At 38.8% G+C, this 17,755-nt stretch overlaps 1 protein-coding gene across 1 annotated transcript in view; it reads left to right on the top strand.

Moving 5' to 3' along the window:
- Positions 1-295: 295 nt before the first annotated feature.
- Positions 296-17,755, top strand: part of LOC145987183 (uncharacterized) — a 281,807-nt gene continuing 264,347 nt past the window's right edge. Inside the window, exons 1-2 of the mRNA XM_083121696.1 lie at positions 296-669; positions 7,623-7,724. The gene's annotated coding sequence lies outside the window, so the exon portion shown is untranslated. The remainder of the gene's footprint in view (positions 670-7,622; positions 7,725-17,755) is intronic.

The raw sequence follows: 17,755 nt of genomic DNA, 5'->3' as shown, positions 1-17,755 counted from the left end.
TTCCGATATCATTTCTGTTGTTGCCGATCGTCTTTTCAAAAGTCACTTTTACAGCACTGATTATTCAACTATCATGTTCAGACATTATTTCTGAGGTTAAGATGATATTAAACTTGCAATTTAATGTAATAGCAGCATGTTCGGCATCAAATTCCCTATGTATTTAAATGGGAGAATAAATGCCGATCAAAAGCGTGGGGACACAACAGGGCTGCTGCCACGTACAATAGTTTGCTTTGACCAGGCCCATTCTACCACTTCGACTGCATCGCCACGTAAAGGTGCTCGAACCACCTTTGCTTCGCGAGTGACAACACCGAGGAACGGCTCTTTGGGAATATCGACCTTCCATTGTTATTCAGATAAGCATTCGAGGTCGATTGATTTCCTATCTCCTTGTGTTCCACGCGTCGCACGCTCTTATAGGCCAGCGTAGAAGCCGTGCACCAAAGCTTTAGGCGCTCACACACACACACACACACACACACACTGAAAAAAGCCCAACAGTCCATTCAATCGACTTTTGGTGAGGACTGCTCGAGCGCGCATTCCTTTCGAAGCTTAGCAAGTCGCGTGTTTGCTGCTGGTGTTAAGGAAGAGTTTTTCGTGAAGTGTTGCTCGTACAGTGAACTTAGCAAGGTGTTATATTCTGGGGAAAGTGAATTTTAGGTAAGGAAGTTTGCGATAATTTACCAAAACGCACATTCTTATTGTATAATATCAATTCACCTGTTTTTTTTTTTTTTCAAGAATAAACTTCCGCGAATTTACTCCTGTCGCGAGAATTCTAATTTCTGTATTGGGCTTTTTCAGTGGTTGGCATCCCATTTTAAACTGTAGACCTAGCCTAGTCGAGAATAAAAGTGGACCTAAATGCTATTGGATATTTGCCCGCGTCGGTGGCTAACTACATTGAGTGTTCAACTTACGACTTCATCTTCAAAACTTCTAGGTTCGAGTTCCGGCAGCTGACGTTCGTGGCGGAGTGGTTAGCACAGCGCGTTACGACGCCAGAGGTCCCAAAGTTCTAATGCCGGCTTGGACATGGGTGTTTCTCGTGAGTGTCACTTCATCAATTTCATCATGTCACCATCATCCTCATCGTCGCGATTAGCCAAAAATGGGAGAAAAGTGATTCTAAATTATAAAAAATCAAAATAAAATCTAGTTCCGAAAGGACCTTGGTGTTATTTTTCGTTCGATGTTTCATCTATTTCATTCCATCATTCATATCCTCGTTGTCGCGATTAGAAAATAGAAAAGCGGTAGATTAGGATTGTAAAAAGAAATGTGTGTAATTAAAAATACAATATTTGTCGCATTTTTGTACAGTTACACCCCGAACATCGCCGGTTTTGTAAGGAAATTCAGGTTTGAATCAAACTGTAGTTCATGTCCCTATTAAATTTAGTAAATACTGTCTGTATAAGTGGCCACTTTTGATGAGGACGTCTATTGGAGAGGGGATACTAGAATTAAAGTGTGTTAAAATTTGATTTTTGTTATTTAGCATAGCTTTTCTTCCACTTTTAGCTAATTTTTACGGTGAGGATGACGATGAGTGATAATATGATAATCTCAGAAATATGAGAAATTTTGTGCCGTATGGGATTCACTCTGCTGGTATGAACAAGCAGACAGAACAGGTAATCTGGTAATTTTACTGAACCAAAAACAAGGGGTGGTTGGACCCGTTGAACCCCCCTTAAATACGCCCATGCCTGTAACTGTAATGAATTCATATAATTCTGCCACATACCTTTTTCAGTGTAGATTTAACATCTTTTAGTACTTGCTACAGCAGTAAATAACATTGTTGAAAGATGTTCAAAGGAATTTTCTATAATATTTTTAAATGTGTGAATATAATCTCTATTTTTTATTTAATGTTGATAGTGTATTGCTGAACTCATCCACTAGGGAGTTTAGGATCTTCATTAAAAAGTTGAATGGCAAGAGGGATAATAGCTGTTGGCATTCAAGGGGCTATATTTTCTGTTTTTGCATATCCAGTGTTTGTTCTAGAAAATATGATGAAATATTCCCACCTCTGGGCGTTCCACTGCATGGAGTAAATGTTTTTCTTTCAATAAAACTTTTGATGGATAATGATGAGCTGTTATTTGCAAAGATAAAAAAGAGAGCTCTACCTAGGTAGTAAATTGTGCAATGTGGGAGAATTTGCTCTTTCTATTTACAAGAGGCGTTAACATGTGAATTAAACAGTATGCTTGGTGCACCTTTATTAGCTTTTTAATAGAAACATGCAACGTACTATTTTTCAGTGCACTTCCACCAAATGAGCTTGCGAGGTAGCCTATGCATATTAGTTCCGCGGAGTTGAGAGAGGAACGCGAATTTGTTGGAGCTTTATCCCTCAGCCAGGGGCGTGCCGTGACCTTTCGTGATAGGCAAGCGATGGGTGAATTTTCCGTTTCGGTTAATTATAACAATTTCAAATATAATATAGGCCTACACACATCCCTACTTACAATAATGTGCATAATGGTGACGTATCGGGCTTGAGTGTGTGAAGTGCATACATACCGTAAAATCAAATCTTCGCTGAACTGTTTTTAAAGAAGGAAAACAGCCTTTCGATATAACTTTTAAATTCCAACCATAAATAAAATTATGATTTACCTGATATTTGAGGGCAACTGTAAATTAAATTACGTTCTTCTTTAACCCTGAAAATAAGAAACATCCTATTAGCATAAAGTTTCGATCTTAAATAAACGGACGGGTTTCGGTTTCTTACTTGGCTAGAATTATGAATCATGACTTGTCTTCAGTTACTGAATGCAAGCGCAGATGTGATTCTGCGAACGTTCATGTCTTTGCACTGCATTATAAAAATTGCTCAAGTCACTCACCGTAGCCTGTATAGTTCCATCAGTGGCGTGCCCAGGATTTTCGAAAGGGAGGGGTTATGTATACTTTTTCTTGGTAGTCAGCCCTCATTTTGTCATATTTTCCTACCTTTGACGTTCTTTTTTAGGAATACTTGGCGAAAGGGGGTTATAACCCACATCACCCCACCCCTTGGGCACGCCACTGAGTTCCATGGTCCTAAATTTGTATTTACCGAAAACAAGACTGACCTCTGTACAATCGAGACGAGATGTTGGAGACTCTCGGTCTAGTTCGAGACGCTGGTATTCTACACGAAAAAGTTACCTCAGTCAAAATTAATTTTCTACACGTCTGCTTTACACGTATCAAGCGGATATCTACTTGATTATTGGTAGCTAAGGCATGTATCATGTTGGTAGTAATTATAAAGTGAGTTCATGAATGTCAATTACGGGCCTGTGCTGCGTGGTTGCAATTATACTCAGGATAAAATACCATTTTTGAGGGTTCGTAGCGTCGATGAAAAACAGTATTGTTTTGCCTTAATGACCTCTGTACGTTGTGAAACTTTTCGCATTGATACATTGCATTGCGGGGCGGAGTATAGAACACTCTTACTCTTTCTCTAAGGATCAATGGAAAGACATATCATGGAAGATCTAAAGTTCAATGAACAATTGCGTGCAGTGTTGCAATTTCGCAGCAGGAACCTTACAAGTCCTCCTCGTATCAGTTTATCTCAGTTCGTGTGCGTTAAGATTACGGCGAAGCGTAAATCTTAAAACATATTTCGCAATGGACCCGCCCATCTAGTCACGTGAGACATGGAAGTAGTCGTTAAGATATCCCCTCTGCAAGACATGACGTTACGTTGTGATCGCTCTCCGATCTTTCAATTTCATAGCAACAAAATGTTTAAAAATAGGTTACGGGCCATTGAGAATTGTAAGCTTCATAAACTTGAGGTTGATTAACCTTTTTGCGATTGACAATGAGCTGCGGAAATTCAATGATGACAAAAAGTCACTAAAGCTATATGTACCTCTTGTATTGTTAGAATTTTCTTCTTAAATAAAAAGGGGTTGTATAAAATTTTGTGAGCGATTTGCTAACACAACATTAAAGGAATTTGTCTTCAAATGTTAACAAACTGGTTTTTCATCTCTTCAGTTTTGTATTAGCAAGTGTTCTCTAGGGAGAGTCTTATCCAATTTCTCTGTTCACTATTAAAGGAATGTTCAAATCGACTCGAAGATAATCAATTCTACGGTAATAAGCAGTGGCGTGCGTAGGATTTTCGAAAGGAAAGGGTGGTTACGTATACTTTTTAAAACTTTGGCAGCCTTCATTTTACCGCCTTTTCCTGCTTTTGACGTCCTTTTTAAGGAACATTAGGCTAAATATTGAGGGGTTGTGACACCTAACAATCCACCTTGGGCACGCCACTGGTAATAGGTAACCACGTTTATTATAGGTCAGCGCGTAGCTTATATCAAAGAAACATTGTTCATATTATTTTAAGAGGTCGGATATCTTTAGTTTTTCAATTGCAATGATGAATGGATTTACTTTACTTCGCATATCTTCCACTTTTGGCTAATTACGAAAATTAGGATGAATCCTGGTATGATGAGATAGATGAATGGACGCACTTTCACACACATACACCCTGTTCCCGGAATTTCTGTAGGAAGATAACGAAAATTATTGATTGATTTGTTTTATTTTACTTCGCTTTTCTTGCCACTTTTGGCTAATTTGCGAAGATGGAGGTGGGTGATGACATGATGAAATTGATGAATGGATACTCCCAAACTTACAGCTACCATCTGCTTGCAGCAGAGCGCATTGCTTTGCTCCGCCCACTCGTCTTCTCCCCTTCTCTAGCGTTATGCGCGGCCTTGTGTAGACAGCACACAACATAGGCCCCACAGATGATTATATTACCTGTGAACCCAGACGCCAGAGCCTCGCTAGTCTGCAAAACTCAGTCCAAGGTGTACTTCTTGGAAGAGAGGTTGATATTTTGGTGTCTTCCCCCAGTTTTTGTTGGATTAGTGATAGACGATTAAGGAAAAATAATAAATTACTGGCTTTAAGAATTAAAATAAGACTTTAGTTTTGGTAATTGCTTTATACAAAAAGGAGACGTTCGAATAAATAGAGCAAAATTTAGCATCCGTGACAAGCCGGAGGGGGTCTACTGCGAAAAAATCATAAGCTTTATTTCCTTAGAGAATTTTGTTTACAAAGATGTTAAGACCCTTCTAGTTTGTCTTTTGTTTCAAGTTCTAATTTTGGAACTCTAATGAATCAACGTCAGAATCTCCAGGGTTAAAAACGAGGATCAATAACAGCTCTCAGAAACACATCATTGGATGTAAACAAAGGCTAATGCGTTCGTGCTTCTTTCAACGTAAACTTAGTTGAAATTTAAAACGAATGACTGGAATTGAACATTGTGTAACTTGCAAAGTAATGATCACTCGATACCTTATTTTGATCTCTAATTGCCGAAAGTTGAAGGTGAAATGAAAATGACAAGGTCAGAGTGAAGCAAATAATATATCAGTATTAGCTGATTGCTTTTTTCTTTTATTATGTCGCTTTTTCTGTCACTTTCGGCTAATTGCGACGGTATAGGTAGGAGGCAGAACACAGTTGATTATATACTGGCTAATGTCTATGCGCCAGACCCTATTTGGCTTGCAAAAATGCAATTTCAAGGATGACGAGACAGATTGACACTTTAGTGCCTTCCCAGAAAGTTACCCCTTACACCCCACGTAAAAGCATAAAAAAAACTTACAAGTCGACGGTTGCGAATTCTGTGATGGCATTATTTTTTCTCATTTTTACATGCGATTAGGCAATAAGAGTCTACATCGACAACAATACTCTGTCTTGAATCTGTGGAGCAAGGTCGCTGCATAACGGAAGATAAGGGGAGAAAGCGAGTGGGCGGAGCAAAGCAGTGCGGCTGCTGCAAGCTGAGCGCTGATAGCTGCACTCACCTCTACTCTCACGAGTTCATTTGGTCGGTCCCTCTCGAGTCACTGCTTGTTTACGTTCGCTCGCTCTAGAGATTCCCTGGACAGAGTATAGCATCTACAGGCAACTTCATAAAAATCTCAAGTAACAACCTTCAATGTAGCATAGGATGAAGTTTATGCGAAAGCAACTTCCACAGTTTTAGCGAACTGGGACGATTTAGAGAACCTGAAAGTGTGGGAGTGTTGTAGGGGAGTAAATAGCACAGCTCCCTCAAGCTCAACTTATCATATGAGAGTATGATGTAGGCACACTAATTAATTTTTCCTGTAGAACTCAATACTTTCAGCCAGAAATTAATATGATTTTTAATAAAGGAACAAAATATTGCTCTGGGTATTTTGCGACCATATGTCGGACACAACCAGGCTACGGTGCCTGCATGACATGAGTAGCTTGGTAGTACAACTTTCTGCAATCAATTTAAGGCAGATGTCAAACTTGTGGCACTGAATTTACGGGAGATTTAGTCCAGAAAAATTTGCTGAAATTTTCATTGCGCGTTGTCACTCACATATGTTCATGGAACGTATAATATTAAATAAAATAGTTAGTTCACATTTTATATAATATACATATCATAATACGGAATTAAAAATTACAATTTGACTGTTTGTTAGTCCTAACCTATATGTACAGGGTGGTGCAAAGTAGGTTGACAGTAGTATTGTAGTGTACTTGGTTATAGTGTGGAAGATTTCTCTCCACTTCTGGCGCACAGTTTCTGCATTTTCATATTTCCAGTAATTCTTCAGGATCCATTTTCTGTCGTGGACTGTCATATTGCGCCATTACGAATCACCGACCTGTGAAACACAAAGGAAAGACTGTCAATCTACTTTTGCACCACCCTGAATTTGTCCACTGTTGCTGCTAGCATCAATCAAGGTATGACGTCACTTCTCACGCCGTAGGCTAAACCTGAAAGGTCTTGCAGTCGACTTGAAGTTTTGTATGGCTCGCAGAACTCTTATTATATCTGAATGAATTGAAATTTCGTGATCTTGATTGTCAATGAAATATACTGGAGAAATAGAATGTCAATACGGGATCAGGAGGATCCAAAAATTAACTCTAATACTGGAGTTCCTGGGAAATACGGGAGAGTTGGTCACCCTATAGTATAACTATCTGTAATCGTCATGACAATACATATAATTTCCTTATACATACAATTATAGATATAAATGACATGGAGGTACACCTTCAGAACCTGGCTGGCAGTTAGAGAAAGAATTAGCTACAAACGTAGTAATGCATGTTTACTAACTATAAAGTTATTTTCTCTAAGTTTGATGCATACACATGTCTTCGAGAACTGAAATGGAAAAGAAAAGACAAAGCTGTCTCCTCATTGTCATGAAGGCACATAGGAAGTGTGGAAGGTCCGACATATTCTCGACCTTGGCCATGTGATATGACCTGTTACCACCTCCGACCTGGTTTACCTGCCAGTGTTGCCCAAGAAGCTGAGTGAAAGTCAGAGCTTCTTCATGAAGGAAAAAATCCTGTCTCAGATGACTCATCTCGAGAACCGAACTCGGATCTCCAGTGTGGTGGCAAACCCTATACCAACTGGACTATCATGGCTCCCATATTGGTACATATTGGTATTGTGATTAATTCTACGATTCACAGTTAACTACCTAGGTTATATTGTTGATTTATTTATGTGCATTTCAGTGAGATTTACATTCTCATTTCCTTTCTTCCAGATTACATAACAAGTTGGACGCGACAGCCGAGCTTCCATGACAAAGAAGCGGGGACGAATTTGGTGTTCCTATGGACAGATTACACATGGTGAAGAATCTATAGTAAGTGTTTAAATATCGCCTGTTCTATACTTTCCCTGTAGACAGTGTCGTAATGTACGAGGACTTTCAAGATTCTGTTTTACACTGAGAGAGACAACTTCGTGGTTTCTTTTCGGCCGATCTCCGTGTCGGAGTGGTTAGCACGCCAGGAGGCCCGGGTTTGAATCCCGGCGTGGGTGTCCTCTTGAGTGTGTCCCTACATTAATTTCATCATATTGTCACCCATCCTCATTTTCGCGATTAGCCAAAAGTGGCAGAAAAGCTAAGTAAAATAAACCAAACCAACCAATCAAGCAATCTTCTCTTTTCGGCTCGAGTATTTATTTATTCAATGTGACTGATTTGGACATTCGAATGTGGAATCCTTCGAATTACCGATTCACTGTGTTGTCGGTTTTAACTCTGCTACATTCGAATTTGAAAATCAGCAATATAGAATTAAGGAATAGTTGAACAAGATACGATAGGATATGTTCTTTCTACAAATGCACGAGTAGAAAGAACCCATTCATTATTATATTTTTTCTATACAATATTACATATTATTACACATAAATGAAAAAAGAGACGAAATACATAAGCACTGAGATTCGATATTAGAGTGCGCGTCAAATCTCCTGCATATGGCAATAGGCAATAGCAGCGCACTGCAGCGTTGCCATGTCGAAATCTCACACGGAAAAGAGACAGCGTGGTTGAGCGAAACTCCTTGTCACGGAACTAGGCAACGCCGCACGTCTGTGATTCGCTGGTGCTATTCAGCCGTTCAAGGCCATAGGCAGGAAATTTGACGCGCACTCGAGTACTGTACAAGAAAGTAATGACATTCTTTTTCAGGTTACCTTAGTCGCTTTATCTTTCTGGTTAATCGGGACGATAGGAATGAATGATGATCTGTTGAACAGATGATGGGACAAACACAGTGAAACATCTATGCTTTGCCCAGGGCATGAATCTCTGGCTTCTCAGAAAGCTGTGTCAACATTTGGATAATGCATTGTTCAAGTACGTTTGTTTTAGTGATTGGTGTAAAAATCTTTATGGGTCCGTAAGGATTGTATGAGCCAATCAGTTGATGTCGACAGGGAATCGCACACAATACCAGAGGTGATTTTACTCCATGTGGTTTCAGGCTCCAGGGTCTTATTAACCCGTAATAATCTAATACTGTGAGGTAGAGACGTTCATTATTTTACCCCCCCTCTCTTCTAACACAAGCTCTCCCGAAGTTCAATACGTACATGGGTACAGGAGAAAATTCTCCAAAAGAGGAGGGAGAGGGGCTAAAAATGGAGGTTACATCCTGAAATTGGATGTAATTACTATGTGCGCTCGCGATCGTGTGTGTAGCTAATGGTAAAAACAGAATATAAAATTCAATATGCGGCACGCTCAATTTTGGGAGTAATTGTATGTACGGGGTGGGTAAAAAATCACGATGAGATATTGATATAATTATTGTAAAAGAAAATGTGGTAATCGTTGGTCCGGAAGGGGATCAGGGATGGGATACGTCCACCTGTAAATTGATTGCCGGCTGAATGACAAATTTCTTACATGCAATTTAATTTAATTATCAACATATTTCATTTAATGTTTAATGTATTATGTTAAATATAGATATAAATGTTGCAAGCATGCGTGTGCCACTTACGAAGTTTGACCATAGCACGCGTGCCGTTGGTTGACCGCCTCTGTTCTAGGCCATTGGCTTCTGAAAATTGTAAACCTTTAGAGTTGTTGGTTTGCGAGATATCGACACAACACTAATTCCTCTCATGACGAAACGGGCATGTTGCGTCGAACCATTGTTCGAGTTTTGAATTTTTGTTTGTCCACTTTATGCATAGATTAGCTAATCGGAACTGGACCTACAGTTTATAGTTGAATCCTAACCACTGTGCAGCCTCCATCGGGGCAAACCATTATTTGATACCATCTGCCAAATTTCATCTCTATTTCTGGTAGTGACTGAGACACTGATAGTTGAACACGGAGGAACCAGCTTCCGTTAATTAGTGCCACATTGTAATGTTCAAGTCGTGATTAGAACGCCAGTTCGGTATCTTTGACATAGGTAGAGACGAAGCCGACCTGATGCGTATCTGGTTTCGAGCCAGCATCTGTTTTTCTGAGAAACACTGCAGTGTTTAGACATCCAACACGAACTGCAACAACGTTACACTCCCAAGGTCTCCACATTGTATACATGAAGAAAAGGCACAACACAATAACACAACCTAGCAAGGATAACCGCAACCTTACGTTATGAAGTCTCTAAAGAAACTGAATTGGCAACATCTCATTTACTCCACGTAGACTTCACAAGTACTGTCAGTTCCTAAAACGGACGCTATTGGTGGGCAAGGTTTGAAAGGAGGATCTACTGGGCTCCATGTGGACTTGATATATGGTTGTCAGAGGAAAAAACTGATCCTTCGAAACTTTATTTGAAGTAGTGGCGTTCGAATCAGGACTTATAATGTCGACCATGAACGTGATGTTATTTCTCGTCGCTCTGTTGCTCGATACTTGAAATATGCCTTCCTCGCTTCCAAGCATAACTGCTAGACCAAGAGGCATTATCCAATAAGGGTGAGCTCCACTCGTATCGACTATTTGTAGTCATTCTGGCAGGACATTTTATCGAACGCCCACCACGGCAACGAACAACTGTTGGAGAAAACGTGGTTCGTATCATCGATCGCTCTTTCAGCTCATTTTTAGTTGAACTTTTTTCCTTACGTGTCTTCTCGCCTTCAAGTTTCCATTAACGACTTTCTGCATTTTGTTTCTTTTCCGTTAGATTAACTTCGACCAGAACTCGTAGGTGTGCCAACCCCTCTGATTAGGGAGGGTGAGGGCAAAGTTGTGATGAAAGTTCAGTCGTGGAAAGCACTGTTTACAAACTCTGTATTGACAGTACTCAGCGCAGTATAACTGTATACATTTAGTGGAATTTCAGATGAAATTTCATGTATGCTATACCTCTGATGTTATATAGGGTGACCAGATATTTGTTGACCAAAAAAAGTATAGTCTACAGGTTGAAGGTGCGCATGCATTTTGCTCTTTCACGGTGTCCGCAAAAATCCCGCGCGACTTCTTCACAGTCTAATTAATTATCCTGGAAATTATGCAAAATTAAAACTTCCTTTTTATTTTACACTAATTTTGCACAAAAAACTATATTTTGTGACTACATAAAATCTATTTTAATATTCTGATGCAATTCTTGAATATTCTAAAGCAAATTTCTTGGTATGTTGATGCATATAATTGGAGGAGAATATTTATACACCAATATTGATCAATATTTTGAACAAATTTTAATTATTGCAATTTTCAAGTATCGGTATCGTTATCGGTGGGAATCTGTAAGAGTATCGGCATCGGTATCGGTTCAAAGTGGCATCGGCTCAACCCTAATCATTATCATTAAATTCTAATGAATTTGAAATATGTTTTGCTTGTTGATGGAATATGAAAATGACACTTGAAATTGTTCATAGGGAATTCTTGAGTCAAGGAGTACATAAATACTTCAGTTTGTTGACATCTTGACGTTTTCCGTTCTGAGGATTTTAAGGTATTTTTACGCGTAAAATAATGAATGAAATTAAATAGCAAGGAAAAGAGTATATTTGGGGATTTTTGCAAATTGAAAAGAGTATAGAGTATATGAACCTCTAAAAGAGTATAATAGTCTTAAAAAGAGTATGTCTGGTCACCCTGTGTTATAGCATGTGTACGAAATGGAATTAGTACATACGCCAAGTAAAGGAAAGCAGAAACTGTTTTCAGACAAAAAAGGTAAAGTGCTCCCCTGTGCTTAGCACCACGGCATGAAGGCGTATAGGGGGTGTGGGGGTAACTCCCCACACTTTCTTGATCCGGTCGTGATTGGGGGTGATGTGATCAGCATCACGTCCCTGACCGCCAATAAAATTGAAATTTAAGCTCTTGCGTAAACCAAATTTTCAGTTTTTTACACTTGGAAAATCAGCTAAAATCATGATTTTCAGTTAAATTACACTAAGAGAGCTCACTATGAAATTGTTAGATTATGGGGGGGGGGGGGGGTGGCTGCTCGTGCCCCGTCTATAACTACTCAAATTAGTATCAAATAAAAATACTTTTGCTACGGTGAAAAAACGCAACGAACTTATGCATCAATTCAATATTTCTATATTTTATCTGTTATATCCATATTTTACTTAGCAGTATTTAGGTCAACTTTCCTAGATACTATAGGATTGGCTAACCATTCGTACCCCCTCAGGTATTCCTGGAAATGCCAGTAATTGTTAGATCCTGCATAATGGAATTTATACTGTACGTGATCAGGGACAACTACATCAGTTTTAAATCGATCGTTTATTGAGCTTCTGGCAAGGACACCGGTTTCCATAGCCTTGGTACAGAAACTCCAATGACCGTTGAAGGTCTACTAAAACGTAGTCTTGAAGAATTAACATATTGTATCGTGACTACAAAGAATTCACCAATGATCTCGGATGAACCGAAAAAAAGGTTGACGGGGGGCGGGGAGGGGGGAGGGGGTTGAGTATTGAGAAATGAGTTTGTGTAGTGGTGAAGACGTTGGGTCGGAAACCAAGATGTCGAAGTTCGAATTCATTACAACGAGGGCAGAAATCCAAATATTTAGCAAAGATTTTTATGGGTTTGCATGATAGAATTTATAGAATTGTAGTTTCAGGTTTGTTTTATTTACTTCGGTTTCTTTCTCTCTCAGTTTAGCCTAATCGCGACGATGAGAATGGATATTGAACTAATGAAATCGATAAAACAACATTTACTAACATTTCTATAAACATGTCATATTTAATCGTGGATTTCTAAATTAAAAGATAACATTTGTAGTATTATTTGCATTTACTTGATATTGCGTCATTATGCATATATCAAGACTATGATAAACTTCTTCTTCAAGAGCATTATAAAAGTCCTAATTTGAGATACGAAACCAGGCCCGTACCCAGGATTTTTTTTGAAGGGGGGGCAGACCCATAGACCAATTTTAAATACATTTTCTCTCATATTATACACGGTGATATATATATATATGGGAGAGGGTGGGTAGAGAAATATGCTCATTTTGTTACAAAATGTTGAACAGTATTTTCTAACCTATATGTATGCAACCATTTTTCAGTTGACACTGACATATGTTCATGTCAGAGAGCGAAAAAAAAATTTGTATGATAGGGGTAAACTACGTGTGTGCATAATGCAAACAATTCAAATAGCATACGAAAAGCAACACATGTGTGTGGGGTTGATAGATGATAGTTTACACCCATTTTGCAAAGTCCCTGACGTTTCCTGGTATTTTACATAACTGTGTAATGATTTAACATGCTAAAAAATAAGAGTTACACTTCAACTTTGTAAGTTAATCAAATGAATCACGTTTGTTGAACATTTTTGAAAATAAATGAAAAATAAAATGAAATAACCTTTTTATAAGCAATATTACCCAAAAAGGAAGATTGTTGGGAAGATAAAAGGAAACGTGTTTCCGGTTACAAATTCTGCCAATCAAAAATAATTTAATTCCCCTGACTTTTCCAGGTTTTGAAAGCTTTCTTAAAAACTCATTTGTTTCCAATGACCTCAGTCCTAGTCTTGCTTTCCTGACTCCTCCAGTTGTCAAGGACTTTGGAGCCAGTGCGAACCCTGTAAATAAATTATCTGAAGGGAACGGCTAAGTGACTTCACCCTGGCAGTGTGTCTGCTGGCATAATATTGTTTCTATGGTGTATTTTCGCTTTGAGAATCTTATTCGACAGTAAAAATAAATGCCAGTGGCAACCAAGAAGCTATTAAATGGGGTTGCGTACATGTGGGATAGAAAATGCCATTATCAACGGCTCGTAGCATCGATTTATTGGCCTTGATGTCTTCTGCACATTGTGAAAGTTGTCTGTTGTAGGGTCACACCACTGTGTATTTATGTTCAAGACAATTACAAGTAGAAGAGAAGAAAAGTTGCAGTAAAACAAATGCCGATTGGCAAAATTTCGTAAATAATAATGAACTTATTTTCTTGAGTGTTTTGGACAAATAACAATATATGTTAAAAATACTTCAGACGATTTTTTGGCCCAAAAAATGTAGCGACGATTCTGCTGTAAAGTGGATTCTCATATTTTCATAATATTAATTAACCTAAGCCATTGAGTGGCAGAATGGACATCAGTTGCAGAAAAGCCCTGATGTCTGAGAAAGAAAACAAAGTTTTTTATCCTTCTGCTCAGTGGTGGCGAAAAGGGACCACAGACTTTGCAGTGCGGGTGGAGAGCTAAATGCCCCTTATATGGTTGGCTTTGCATTGCAGTCATTGAGAAACCATTCTTTCATACTGTAAAGATTATAGAAAATTCCCCTCTATTCTAATTATGTGATACATTTGTGACCGAGCCGAGGCGAAAAGGTCGGGACATGGATTAAAAGGAATGGACTGTCCCGACTAAATCGGAACGTCTGATAGCCTTGCATCAATGGCTATAGAACTAAAGTAGCCTAATATTGCAGACTGCAGACTTCTAGAGCCTGTCTTTGTCCAGAAATAACCTATTCATTTGTGCAAGGACAAAATCGAAATTCATGCAAAATTTGAAAACCCATAAACGTAATTTTTGTAGGTTTTTATATGTTCAAATTAAAATTTTTCATGGCTCGAGGGGAAAGGCATGGCCCCCCTGGCTCCCCTTGGCAGTAACCTAGTTAGAGCCGTTTATTTGACGTATGTAGCACATTTTTGTAGGCACAAGAACAACCTAATTCAGTAATACACCCAATGTAAAGCTTGATACTTTGGAAACTGAACATTAACAACCACAATTATAGCACAGTGGGGAAACCTAGAAGCTGGATACTTTGAGTGTTTTAAGATTCAGCTTAAAGTGTGCCTCCACCTGGTGTCGAACCAGGGACCCCTTGATTTCAATTCGCCGACATTATCACAACATCATTGGAGAGGCCCCTTAATCAGTTGAGTAGTGATTGTAGTTGTTCTTTGGGTTTTAATTGGTTAATCAGCAGCTCATTTCCACAAAATATTTGCTCTCATGATAGTTGTTCCTAATGAACTTACGTCCCTTTATTCTGAGAAGGGTACAAATAGTCGCAATGCCGACTAATTTCTAATAATCAATCGGTTGAGTCAATCCTACGGACACAGCTAAAGTATAGATTTATATATATTTTCCGAAAATAACCTTCGTGAAATGGATCAAGAACTGAATACATTAAATATAATTTTTAGGTTTGGATGCAAGGACGCTAAATATGCAAAGGGCGTCCATTCAAATCAACTTGTCTAAATTTAGGCCTCGTACAAAATGGATATCGTGACATTTGCCCTGTGTGGAGTAGAGCGAATAAATACAGTTTGACACGTGAAGGTCGCAGAAATGACTAGGAAATCAACGTTCTGTTGTGATTTGAGTCTCTATGAGTACGGATCTGTTTCCATACAATTGCAACGAACAGGGTGCCGATTGGGTTCCAAAACTGCGGGGCAAGGACAGTTTACTTTCCCGGTAGATAAGGTTTAGCATAGTGCGGAGGTAAGTGGGAATATATGGGGGTTGCCCCTCCCCCCCCTTAATCGCAGACACTGGCAACGAATATTAGGTTTGGTACTGAAACGAGACCGAGACAACTGGGTTAAAACAGAGACGAGAACGAGTTAGGCCTTTGTAAAAGCGACACGAGTCTTGAAAAAATGCACATAAATCAAATTTTCTCTATTATGCGACTTTGTCAGATATTACAAGAGGATATCTAACTGATTATTTACAGATAAGTCTTATATTTTGTTCATACCAATTATAAATTCAACCAATAGTGGCAATAATCTCTCTTCTTAAACGAGTTGAATCTAGATATATGTTATGCTTATATTTTTGAATCTTATATTTTTCAAAATGACACGAAGACCATTCCGGGTTCGAATCCCGGCATTTTTTTTTTTTGGTGAGCGTCCCGTCATCAATTTCATTACTCATCATCATCTTTGAGATTAACCAAACAATGACACGAAGACCATCTGAAATAAAATTAGGACATCTTTTTCGATATATTAACATCTTAAAGCTAGATTTTGATTTCGAATTTTTATACCGTCTCGATCAAAATAGTGTTCATTAATTTTTTTATCAATCAAGCAAATCCACCATTTTGAAAAATGCGTCTAAAAAGTGTCGCACCAAAACCAAGATGTCTACCGAAGTCTTTCTGTTACTCCAGTAGGTTTGAAGTACGAATCCGCATAGATACTCTGTTGGCCCGAACATGTCTACAGTGGTATAGACTGGATCTCAGGCTAATATGTTAGAAGCGAAATCCAACAATTTCTCGTTTCCTGTAGAATTCTATCATGCTAGGTGAAGATGACTTGCACAAGTCTGATGCGCCATTTTTGCAAACATCGTTTTTATCGTACATCCACGCGATTTTCAATGCTTGTGGAAAGTTGTAGGGTATCTCGAATAACGAGACACGTTCTGACTTGAATGTATCTTATAACACAGATAATGGTATATACAGGGTGTCTCATAAGTAATAGCGCAAACTGACACAGGTGAAAGTACACGATAATATAAGCAAAAAAGTCTCTGTAAACATGGGTCTGCAAACGAGCCGTTTTCGAGATAATTGTGAATGTGTGGTTACAAGCCGCCACTGACCTCATTGTTTGTAAACGTCGTCCTAGTTGGTAAAATGCTAGTAATGTGTGCGAATGTGTGGTTAGAAGTCGTCACTGATTGCATTTTGTAAACACAGATTGCTTTACTCCTTGCGCGTTCCGAGGTTTGCTCTTTGTTTACAAAACAGGACATTTCCGAGAGATGGCGTTGTAATCAAACAGGATGGATACAATCAGAACACAGTCTAACCGTACTGTGGGAGTCACGTCAGTTGTGCTGCGGAGTGAAAATGGAACTTTACTGTATTATTAGCATTTTACCAACTAGGACGACGTTTACAAACAATTAAGTCAGTGGCGACTTGTAATCACATATTCGCGATTATCTCGAAAACTGCTCTTTTGCAGATACATGTTTACTGAGACTTTTTTTTGCTTCTATTATCGTGTACTTTCACCTGTGTCAGTTTGCGCTATTACGTATGAGACACCCTGTATATACCCTTTGCTTACAGTTTGCTGAGAGTGGCGATAGATAAGCTTCACTGATCAGGCGACAACTTAAAATACATTGTGGGTGGAATCAACAATATTTATGTATGTGTGTGTGTGTGTGTGTAATATATATATATATATATATATATATATATATAACTGAAATATTCTTAAATATGCAAAAAATTTTAAAATCAGACATACCATAATACTGCCTAGGGCCCCAAAATATCTACTGACCCCAGGAACCATAACTCACGTGAAAATATTCCTTCCACCCTTCAAGTCATCCGAACAGAATTCTGTGCTGGCGCCACTGGCAGGGCACTAACACCCTCAGCACCCTCTTGTACAGTCACGGACAGTTCTCAGTTGTAACGATACCATTGAAAGTCAATGGTTGTTACCAGTGGCGGCCGGCGGTAACTATGATGGGTAGTGCCAACGTGATCAAGCAAATAGAAAAAAACAACCTCCGCAATGCCCCCCCGCCCCCTCCTTGAGGTTGCGCTACTGGCCAAGATGTTTATCCTCGTTTGGTAACGTGGACAGGACACTTCCCTAAAAATATAACAATTACAAAAGGAAAGGAAAAACAAATCCTATCAACTTCTCCTCCTCCATGCACACGTATTCTAACTGGATGTCGAAAATATCTTTGTTATGAAAATAAATTGTCGAAATGCCAAAGGAAACTCGCATCATCATAGGATTTTTTACTTTTATATTTCTAAAAAAGTCTGGCCCCCTTGGTGCATCTATCTATTATCAAAAATGTTCATTTAACTTTGGAAAAATACTAGGTTCGTTTCTCCAAAAGTAGGCAGAAATTACTTCCCGTCTTACAAATCAATCGTAT

The sequence above is a fragment of the Lepisma saccharinum genome, chromosome 4 (genome assembly GCF_977018435.1).
Source record: "Lepisma saccharinum chromosome 4, izLepSacc3.1, whole genome shotgun sequence".
NCBI lineage: Eukaryota > Metazoa > Arthropoda > Insecta > Zygentoma > Lepismatidae > Lepisma > Lepisma saccharinum.
The sequence above is the reverse complement of the archived record's forward strand: the minus strand, read 5'-3'. Positions and strand labels throughout refer to the sequence as shown.